The sequence below is a fragment of the Telmatherina bonti genome (genome assembly GCF_933228915.1).
Source record: "Telmatherina bonti genome assembly, chromosome: 2".
Taxonomy (NCBI): Eukaryota; Metazoa; Chordata; class Actinopteri; order Atheriniformes; family Telmatherinidae; genus Telmatherina; species Telmatherina bonti.
Genome location: NC_136620.1, coordinates 38,953,734 through 38,965,127, shown reverse-complemented (window position 1 = coordinate 38,965,127; position 11,394 = coordinate 38,953,734). Strand labels below are relative to the sequence as shown.

General features: G+C 41.4%; 1 protein-coding gene across 1 annotated transcript in view; it reads left to right on the top strand.

Moving 5' to 3' along the window:
• Positions 1–11,394, top strand: part of tspan9a (tetraspanin 9a) — a 241,406-nt gene that overhangs the window by 59,153 nt on the left and 170,859 nt on the right. Inside the window, exon 3 of the mRNA XM_079246822.1 lies at positions 10,531–10,585. The gene's annotated coding sequence lies outside the window, so the exon portion shown is untranslated. The remainder of the gene's footprint in view (positions 1–10,530; positions 10,586–11,394) is intronic.

Sequence of the window (11,394 nt, the reverse complement as noted above, 5' to 3'; positions counted from 1 at the left end):
ATGTATGTATGTATACATATATATATATATATATATATGTATATATGTATGTATGTATACATATATATATATATATATATGTATATATGTATGTATGTATACATATATATATATATATATATGTATATATGTATGTATGTATACATATATATATATATATATATATATGTATATATGTATGTATGTATACATATATATATATATATATATATATGTATGTATGTATGTATACATATATATATATATATATATATATATATATGTATGTATGTATACATATATATATATATGTATGTATGTATACATATATATATATATATATATATATATATATATATATATATGTATGTATGTATATATATATATACTGCTTTTCACACTGCTTGGTTTGAAGGCTGCGAGACACAAGACGTTCCACCGTGTCTTCAGAGCTCTGGGCTTTCATACATACAAAGGCCGAACTACAATCTGTGGAGAAAAGCAACGTGAAAGAACTTGTGATCACTATTAGTCATCTTGTGTCCTATTCTGCCTTTGTAAATGGTGTCAAAGGGCTTTTTATAGCCTCCCTGAACACATAATCACCTCTCAACATGTATTAAGTAGCAAGAGAAAAATAACGCTGGCTTACTTTGAGCTTCTGTAAGTGTGTTTAAGCATTCTGTATCGAGCTTTGTCCTCTGCACTGCGGTGAGATAGGAGTGTATGACAACCGTTTTTTGCTAATTATGTTTTCTGAGCACATATTTCATCTGCTGCTTACTGTTCCCTGTCTGCACTCAGCATATCCCAATCTTTCCTGTTCTTTCAGGCCCTGCTATAATTCTCAGAGAGTCTGCCATAAGCTTGTCTATCTTCCTAATTTAAAACTGTGCAAGAGAGATGAAATAATAGAGGTTTTATCAGCAATAAATCCAGTATGCTGTTACTTGGAGGTGGTGGGCTTACAGAAATTAGCATGAATGCCGTGAGCTCTTAATGCTAACTACATCTTGTGCCTGACCGGTGCATTCTTTGTTATTCATTGGAAATCTGTTCATCTGTTTGCGGCTCATTATGTCACCATGTCAGGAACGATAAGGGGGTTGGCGCTCTGCATGTTCTGCAGAGGAAGAGCAGGATGACACATCTTGTCTTGTGATTTCACATCCAAACCTTTTTCTATGAATTTTATTAAATAAATTTGATTCTGTAGGTTGAAATGAAGTCAGTTGGAGCTGAAATGCTTCAGATTTTTTGATATCTCAGGCGGTGTTTGAAGTCTGGAGCAGAGCAGAGGGGTGTCTGTGAACTCTCACCGACTGCCAGCGATATTCCGTTCGTCAGCGGCGAGATGGATTATGTTAGGTCATGGCTGATGACAGCTCGCCCCAGTCGCTCTCATGCACTTGCTCACTCTGCAACCCCTTGTGTGCAGAAATCTCTGGTGGTTGTGTTTCCAAAAATATTAGTGTGTCTGGGTTGACAGGTGTACCGCTGCATCCCTGCCTGGCATGAGTGTGTCCTGACAGATGCTTCAGCATAGCTGTGTGCATCTGGGGGGGAGAGAGAGTCTTTGGCAGAGTGGACATTGCAGATGCCTCCGATTGCACGCTGCATCAGCAAGGAAATTCCTCCAAGACGAGGACAGAGGACCAACAGTTAGAGGCTGCCCGACCGGGTTTGCGTGCAGTGTATCCACGTGGGCAGCCAAGGCATGTAGATGCTGAAACACAAACATACACATACCAGGGACATGAGATCCGGGTCCAATCCAAACCTCTGGCGGGGCTGATGAGCTTTACTGCCCGATAATCTGCTGTCAGGATTCCCTGGAGTCTCAGAAAGGGAAAGCTTTTTCCTTATTTTGTTTGTTTTCCTCAGCTGGAAACCTTCATGTCAGGGAATCTTGAGACACGGAAAGAAGTTGTGGTGTGGCAACTGGGACAGTTCCAGTCCAGGAACATGCACTGCGAAGCAGTATTAGTGGTTTATCTGTGTTTTGTGGATCAGGCAGCGTGCTTAACCGAGTGATTCAGCTAACCTGACGCTCAGCAGGTTAGATTCTCACACGAGAAATCAAATAGAAGAAATCATTTCACTCAGAAAAAGACATCAGTGTGTGAAAAGAGTCTCTATCTGACTGAATCAACTAAATTTCCACAGCGTGACTTTCACTTGGACACATTTTCATAAGTGATACGTCAGCAGAAGAGAAAAATGAACCTGAAACTGATTCATACAAAATCTGTTGTTGCTTTAAAAAGTGGAACATTATTTATTAAAAGTTTTGCTGCTGTTTTGCTTTGTCATGTTTCTGCGGAACACCTGCTGCAAACTCATTTAACATAAAACACAGTTTAATAAACGTTGCTTTAAAAACGAGGCAGCGATCTGGATCCCAGTCATTCCCACGGTGACATTGTCTGCATTCCTTTGCTTTCTGTATTTTTTCCCTCCTGCAGCAGCTGTGCAGCTTCTCTGCCTGCTGGAAAACCCGGGTTGGTTTACCGACCTGACAACCAGATCACCAGCTGAACCTGCTAGTACAGATCAGCTGTCAATGGCTTTTATTTAACCTTCATCTAATGGAAGAATCTTGACATCTGCTCTTGTAACGACCCTTTAAAAGTTTAAAAGCAATACTATAATGTCTGTTGCTACATGACTGGGAAAGAAACATTTTAATTTGAGGGTTTAGGTTTAATTTAATCCATATTGTCTAACTGGTGCCCTTCCATCCAGAATCTGTCCTGAATCCAGTGTAAATGTCATTGTGTGCAAACAGTGCAAGCTTCTGGTTGACATCCATGTTTATTCTGGTTTGTCTTTCCTCCAGAACCCCAGAGGTCACTGACAACTCGTTCACTGTGTTGTCTGGTGTTTGTTTAACTAGTTTACTCCCAACTGACCAACAGAAAGTAACATTTTAGTGCAGGTTGGTGAAAATAGTCATGTTGTTTATCCAGTTCTTTTAGGCTTCAGTCCTCGGGTTTGTTCACGAGCTGAAGGTCTTTATTGGTGCAAACAAATTAGAGAAGTCCAAACATTTGCTGACATGAGCTGCAGGGAAAGATGGAACTAAAAATTTAGTGACGCAATCGCTGGGACAGTGGGTGGATGTGAGATTTATTAGAGGACAGGATGCTGGGGGCTTTACAGTTGGCAGTAAATATGTGAAAATAAATGCGAAGCATCTGCTGCGCCAGCTAACGTTGCGTAGGCATTTGGCATTTGACACTGAAAAGCTGGCAGTGGGATGGCGGTAAAGACAGAAGGTTTTGAACATCGTCTGAAGCTGCAGACAAGCTAGCGGGGATAAATTGTTAGTTTGTTGTCACTGGCAGTCTGCAGGCTTGCAAATCTCCCTGATGGGAACATGGGTGTGCAATTAAAATATGTTTGTATACTTGTATTTATTCAATAGCACTGGGTTGTAATGCTGCATAATTGATGAGCTTATGGCATATCTCTGGCATGTACAGCAGGCGTGCATTGCTGACTAATGAACTCTGTAAATAGGTTTTATGAATTTGGACTTAATCTTGTTAAGAATTTAATTTTCTATTAAAATTCCTATTTTTTATGTCTGTCTAGAAGTCAGCCTGTATGCCATTGTAGTGATTTTACTTTGCATTGTTCTCCATCTGTACCCTTAACTCCCACGCAGACACTGGGAGGACTGAGAATTTAGAAAAAAAATAAACCTGATGTTTATCTTGTAAGGTTTTCATTACTGTAAACATACTGAAAAGACATTTAAAGTGTACATCATTAAATTGCTTGTTGTGAAACTTGCAGGCTCAGAGGCACAGTTGTACCCCTCCTTTTTATGTCTCCTGTTACAGCGGTAATTGTAGGGATGCATTACAAAACTGCAGGCTACACCAGCAACACAAATACTCAGCGTTAAACTTCAGATGGCGGTGCCGTTGCCAGGCGGCTGAATTGGATTGCATCCCCTGCAGGAGGTGTCGAATGGAGGAGAATGAGATGCCATGAGTATTTATGTAACTCTTACTGTCTTGATGACACAGCAGAACCTTCCTGCAGGTGTAACAGACACTGTAAATCTCTGGATTTGACTTTATTTGTGCGATTAGAGGCTCATCTGCGATAAACACAGCACGCCTGCTGGCCTTCATACTGCATCGGCCCCTGCTGCTGTTTTCTGGGTGCCATCTGTTTCCTAATGACGCTGCCACATGTACTTATTAGAGTTGGCCGGTTACTGATATTGGCATCGGAAATCAAGCCGATTCTTTCAGTATTTGTGTCTAAACACCATCTAAAACCACAGAAACTGAATCAGAATTCATTTTTCCTGGCTTATTCCAACACACACACACACACACACACACACACACACACACACACACACACACACACACACACACACAAACACAGAAATGGGAAGTTACAAAATCTTTCATGATGGTTTTATTGAGTTGGAAGATGGAGAAATAGCTGCACCTGAGTCACTGTTGTGCTAACATTTAGCATTAGCGTTATGCTAGCAATTTGAAGGTTTTACTCATCTGAAAATCCCACAAGCAAAACAGCAGCATGATTCATATGCAGGGCTGATGTTTCCAGAATCTTACACCCTGCCATCGCGGGAAAGAGTACAAGATGTTAGCTGCCTTAAAGGAAAGGAGCAACAAACTGCAGCAACAACAAACGCAGGCGATGCTTTAAAAAAACACAATAAATTCACAACGGAAGACCAGAAAACGTCACAGTAAGAGTTTTAGGATCCTGGATCACCAGACCATGTCAGAGTTTTTTTTTTTTTTTTTTTTTAGTAAGAATTCTTTGATTTAAGTTTTTTTTTTTTTTTTTTTTTTTTTTTTTTTTTATATCATAATCTAAAAAGTTTTGTTTTATTAATTCACGTTTCATAGTTTAACCAAAGCTTGGTCACTGAATGACAGAAACAATATTATACATCAAAGATTAGGATAATTATAATATATTTAAATGATGAAATTAACAGAGTAATTAGTCAAATAACACAGGTATAGCGTTGGTTCTGTGTATCGACAGATACCAGAACCACAGATATCGGTACACTGCAAAAAACTAAAATCTAAGTAAGATTAAAAATCCTAAATTGAGTACATATATCCTTATTTTTTTAAAGGTAAGATAATTCTTAGTTTTTATGCCAGAGAATTCCTCGTTTTAAGACTATTTTTACTTGATTTGGGAAGTCTTGACAAGCCAAATTTTCTTGTTCTGTTGGCAGATAATTTATCTTATTTTAAGCAACATTAACTAATTTTTGTATATTTTTTTCTTGTTTTTTAAGGCTGAGTTTTTGCAGTGTATCAGAAAGACAAAATGCTATCAGAACATCCTCGCTACAGATTCATGTAGAACCTGAAGCTAACGGCGGTTTGGATGATGGAGCATGTTGTTGACCAGTGAAGAATAACTCTTTAACATTAGAACTTCTAGAGATGAAAATGTTTGTGATTCAATATTCAAACTAATCAACCATAAAATATGTTTTTATTACATTATATTAATGCACTTTAATGCATTTTCCTTTTATTTCCCCTTTTTATTCCTCATGTACTCATCTATCTCTACTTCTGTTTGTTCAAGACCTGCAGGAATGCTGCCCAATGGCCATCCATCCACATGCACACATTTCTTCACACAGCAGGAGAAAAACCAGCTCCTGCAGCCGTTTTGTGTACATTTACCAGCTACTTGTTCTTTCCATTAGCTCAGTTTGTAGCTCATTGTTCCGTCATGTTTTTGATTCATTCAGGGGAAAAACGGCACGCTGAAGCGATGATTTGCTCACCTCTAACGCTGAGTGCAAAACTTCAACTCTTCCACAGATAGATGACGTTGTGTGAGCTGACAGTCGGGCTTGTTGGTGGAGCGGAGCCGTCGTGACGCGTCTTCACCAACGCACCGTGAACCTTGGCGCACAGCTGACCTCTGGTGTCTTTTACCAACTGTGGCAGTTAGTGTGTGTGTGTGTGTTGTGGTGGAAAATACTCTGGTCTTGAGAAGTTGTAATACATCTAAGAGTCGACTGTCTTCTTACAATGAACATTTTATTATAAACTAATACAAGCACACGCTGGAGCTTGGAGAGAGAACTCTCTCTGCAGATGCTGAAGTAACACCCGATTATAAACCATGCCTAACTCCTCCTAGTTGCTGGGCACACCACAGAAAACAATCATTCTCTCCTCCGAAGCTAAACTGAGCTCACTAAGCATCAATCACTCACTATATTACTTTATTACCTTTAACCTTTAGACAACTGGTCAACCAAGCAGCTGACAAAAACAGATGCCCTGCAGGAAACTCTTCCTGTCTCAGACTTTGTCTGCACATTCCAGACAAGGATCATATGACTTAAAGAAAGCTTTGTGCATAGACACAAAACACAGCAGGATCACAGCAAATCAATGCATATATGTCTAATACTTAATACAAACCAAACCCATAATAATTTCTCCAACAGTGTGTGTGTGTGTGTGTGTGTGTGTGGTGCAGGCGACATCGTAAAACACAAGGAATGAAAATGTAGAAACAGCTGATAAGCTGCGACCGAAGCTAAAATAAATCAAATATTTGATGCATCGTAAATGTGAAAAAATCTTGGAATTTGCCGACGTATGGGTGAGTTTAATGGAAGCAGCTTTATTTATGACAGTCCCGTTGACAACCCAACCTCCACTTCCACTCGGTTCTATTTGCATCTGATGATGTGGACTTTACAGTAACCATGTTGACAGCTTTATTTGTTTGTAGTTACTGTAGAAAGTAATTTACATGGTCAAAGCTGTCGGTTGAATTCTGTTCTCTGTCTTCTGATTCAGCCTCTGCTGGAACCTCCAGGAATGTGTCTCATCTCTCTGCAATGGCACACAGTTTGGCTCATGGCCATAGCCTAGTAGCTCCCCTGCAAGCCCCAGTTTAGCTTCCACAGACATCAGACTGCAATCAGAGTCCATGCAAGCCACCCGCTACCTTAAATTACGCAGTAATTCTCTCCGCCAATACGTATGCTTTAGTCATGCAGATTCCTGACATATGTTTTGTGGTTCCCTTTTAGAAAAGTACAGAGGACTGTGATTAAAATGAAGTTTTAAGGCTAAAAACCTGCATGTTTTCTGCTGTTATTTCTGCCTTTTTGCTTTGTGAACTTTGTGCATGTGACATGGCAGTCGCTGCTCGTACGCTCAATAAAAAAGGAATGTTTTGGCTCCTTTTCAGCATTCCTGGTTGGATGCGTAATGCCCTCCACGCCTGGTCTTACTGTGACTGTGGTGTGAAAAAAGCACAACGGGGTGAGACAGTGGCATGACCAGAATGCAGATAAGAGAGGAGGCGACCTGGAAGATCAAGCTCGACGATGCAGCTGTCGAGATTTTGGAATGTGAAGTTTTCTCTCTTTCAGGGTTGGTGAGCAGAATTAAGCCGAGACTGAGTCCACAGTAGAGACCACCTGGCCTGAGAAGCACTGGGATGAGTGGTTCCAGAGAGGAAAGGATGGTGAAGAGGGAAAGAAACGAGGTGGATGTAGAGGGACAGACACTGGGTGCAAACACTTCATGGGAGGAAAGAAATGAACTCATGAGAGAGATAGAGAGAAGAGAGGGGAGGCATGCTGGCAATTTATACAGATGATGGTCTTTTAGAATAGATTACCCCCTGGGATGTGTGAACTCAGCAGAATCAGCAGTCCTCTCCCGAACTGAAAGCCACGCACACGCTGGTGACACATTGGGGAAACTTGTATTTGAATTTCAAGGCCCAGAGGAAGAGCGATCAATAGCCTGTCAGCTGTATAAACGAAGGAGTGATGCCTCCATTTCCTGCGGACCTGCTTCGTTCCAGGTCCTGTCATTTCAATTTCACTGTCTCCACCTAAACTGCACATGGACCAGAGATTAAGTATGCGCACGACTCACCTGATCAATCAACGCAAGAGAAGATTGAGTGCAGAATAAACGGAAACTCTTTCTGCAACATGATGTTCATATTCCTCGCCGGGTGTTAAATGTGAGATGCTGTTTTTTTTTTTTTTTTTCTTCTTCTTTTTCTATCCACCCGCTGCAACCAGAACGAAAAAAAGGCCAAATCAAATTCTGACACAGCAATTTCAGCAAATGTGACTTTCATTAACATCATCTAAAGAAGTGCTTTCTTCACGTTAACACACCAGTTTTGGTCCATTTCAGTGTTTGCTGAGATTCCTGCAGTGAAAACAAAGCTTGAAGTCCCATCCAGGGAAAAGCAACACACTCTGTAGCTTCAGGCTAACTGCAAACTGGAACACTAATCTTTCCCAGTGACAGCCAAAGCCAGCCATTCTCAGCTGACTTAGCCATGAGTGCCAAGGCTGGCCTCCCCGTCACAGCTGCAGAGCTCTGCCCTCTCCCGTGAGACAAATGATACCCCGTCGCCACACCGAGCACAGCAGCAGCTTTTCAGCACCTCCACCCAACTGTACTTCCCCATTAAAACAAGGATATTAGTTTTTTCTGGTTACCATTGCAAGGACGCATATTTCCCTTCGATCCTCAGAGCTTTAAACGTCCCGCTGAGTGTGCGCATATATTTTTCCTTTTGATTTGGTTTTGTCTCTGCCTGGACAAAAGTGGGATTTTTGATGGAATTCCGAGGTCACCGATCATCTCCCGTCGGATTTTAAAGGAGTTGTTTGTCTGTGGAGCGACTCCTGCATGTCTGCAGTGTAAAACAGAATGTCATGCATGTTCCTCAAGATAACTTGCCATCATCATGGATGCTGCTGAGACACACGTCAAACAGCACATGTGCACACATGCCGCACATGCTGCACAAACACGGCCACAGATGGGAAATACAGGGGGGCGTGGAGGGGGTCACATCTGAACATCTGAAGCCAAACTGCTTAGTTTATGGCTGCAGGACTATTCCAGACTTACTGTGTGATTCCTGATGAGCAGGAACAAACATCTGTCTTCTGTGGAAAACGAGTTCAAACATTCTGCCAGACAGATGCTGACAGCCGTCTGGTTTTCTTTGGCCACTGTTTAGAGTCGGCCGTCCAGTTGGCTGTCCGTGGCCCCCCAGGGAACAGCAAGGAGGCAAGCTTGTAATGATGAGGAGTAATGATGTAATCAAATTATCTTTGTCTTGTTACACAGTGCGTCAATGGAAGGCTGATTAATTCAGATCAGCGATGGGAGGAAGAAATTGTCTTGTTTTTTCTGGCCGCGCTGCTCGTTGGTTTGTTCTGCTTTGAAGCTGGACGGCGAGCAGCTGGCAAGACTTCCTCTCCATTCATCAATATGTTTTTCCTCTCTATTTATGATCCTTAGTATTTATGCCTGTCTTGCCTTCACTTCCAGCACAATCACACAGAAATGTTACACTCCTTCTCCTCTTACCACTTGGCTTCGTGCTGTTTCTCTGTCTGCTTCAACAAGCTTGTCGCACTCAACGTGACCTCAGCTTTTTATGCATTTTTAATAAAAATGGAAAACTCTGAATTTAGTTCTTTCTACTCTGTCCTTGTCTTTTCTTTCTTTTACAAAAGCCCATTAAAAAAACATATTTGCACAAAAAAAGAAATGTTTTAAAAAGTGTTACAGCAAGGCAGCCTGTCTTCCCATTAACCAAAATCAAATTACTTGTATGTATTTTTAAGGACATTGTTCTTCTGCTAAAACGTCTTTGTGTCTATTTATGAATCTGCCTTTTTTCTCACAATTGTCAATGTGAAATCTGAACATCTGGAGGCCATCGCCATCCATACAGAAAGTCCTTGTGCCGCTTTAAGGACAACAGTCTATCTGCGAGTTTATGCAACTGCCTTCACAACAGATCAAGAGAAACTTTAGCTACAATCTCTCAACATAAAATGGAAATGAAAATGGCGCCGCTGCCCTCATAAGTCATCCGTTGGAAAGAAAAGTGCCTCCCGTTGTGTGAGATTGCAGTACTAAATCAGCTTGCCGACATCTCCTGCATCTGAAGATGCTCGTGGAGAGCCATCATTCAAGGTGGACAGCAAGCACTTTGCTATTCAGGGCACCTTGCGTTGGCTCTGCAGCTGTACGACCATGTGGTTTTTACATCAGCTCTTCCAGACTAATCTTCTCATACTGACATGTTGCACCTTGTTACACTTCGCAAAGCTCAAAACGGCTGACCCACTATTCCTTTAAAATCACACAGAGACAAGTGGAGCTTCCTGCTGAGTAACCTGGTATAAACACAGTCCGCCTGAGGTTGTGCTATGGATGCTGTTCAAATTTTAACGACAACAACCTGGTTTAGAGTCCAGCCAACATTTTATATCCCTGTTTTATTGTTTGAAAGAGCTTGTTTCTCTAGGACATTATAATTCATGGGATTATGTGAGTTTTGGGTTGGGAATACAAGCTTGTACAGCACTTGCTGCTTTAATAAAGATTTGACAAATGGTGGGGTAAATAAATAATAATGAAAGGAATGTGTAAAGGCGTTAGGAAGGGAACATTTGCTGAAAAACAGACCAGAAACTGAGACAGTCACTGTTTGTTTTCGCAGACGTGGGACCTGCCCAGCCTGGGGTGCTGACAGTCTCTCTTCACTCCTCAAAAAGGTAAGATGTCTGTTTTCACCTGCCACATCGCTCTTCCATCTGCTACGGCAGACTGTTAACTTGGCACTAAATTGAAACTGAGAGTGTTTAATTGCCTGGGAGGATTTAGAAGCACTCCTCCTCCTGCGTCTCCTGTGTATTGTTCTGTTTATTCAATATATATCTAAGATGGAAAAGTACTTTGGCTCAGCTGTTTCTTTCATTTAATCCCTCAAAGCAACGGGGACGGCTCTGTGAACAGAAATAATTATAATGTAACAAGGTTGATAAACTTATTCAGATTGCAGAATTTTATGGAGAGGATGGAGTCTTTCATACAAAAGAAGGACGACACGGATGATCTAGAACTTTCTGCTGTATGGTATCCTTCAGAGATGGGCACAACTTCAAGAGGGTAACTATAATTAACCTTTGCCTTAAGATGAAAGTGAACCGTCAGGCTCTGGGACGATGCCTGCGGTGACAGAGCCTCATAAGGAGAATGTTGAGTGAGACACAGAGAGAGGAGCTGCAACCCTAGTCGTGTAAGGCTACGAGGGCTGAGGAAGCCCTCTATCAAGCAGCCACAGGAGGAGGTTATAAATGGTGTTTTTAGACTGCAGGGTCAAGGCTTTGTGCTTTGCATGTCATGTCTCTCTCAACCTGTTTGTTACCTTAGAATCCGGCTACAGACTATGGACGCCTTCAGTCGCATATGTTTTATAAGCATGACAGATGGCAGATTTCCTGAGTAATTCCTCTTTAAGCTCTTTGCCTGTTTTCTATTCAGAACTAACTTCAGTCAGACTTCTTCAGGAGTAAAAGGATCT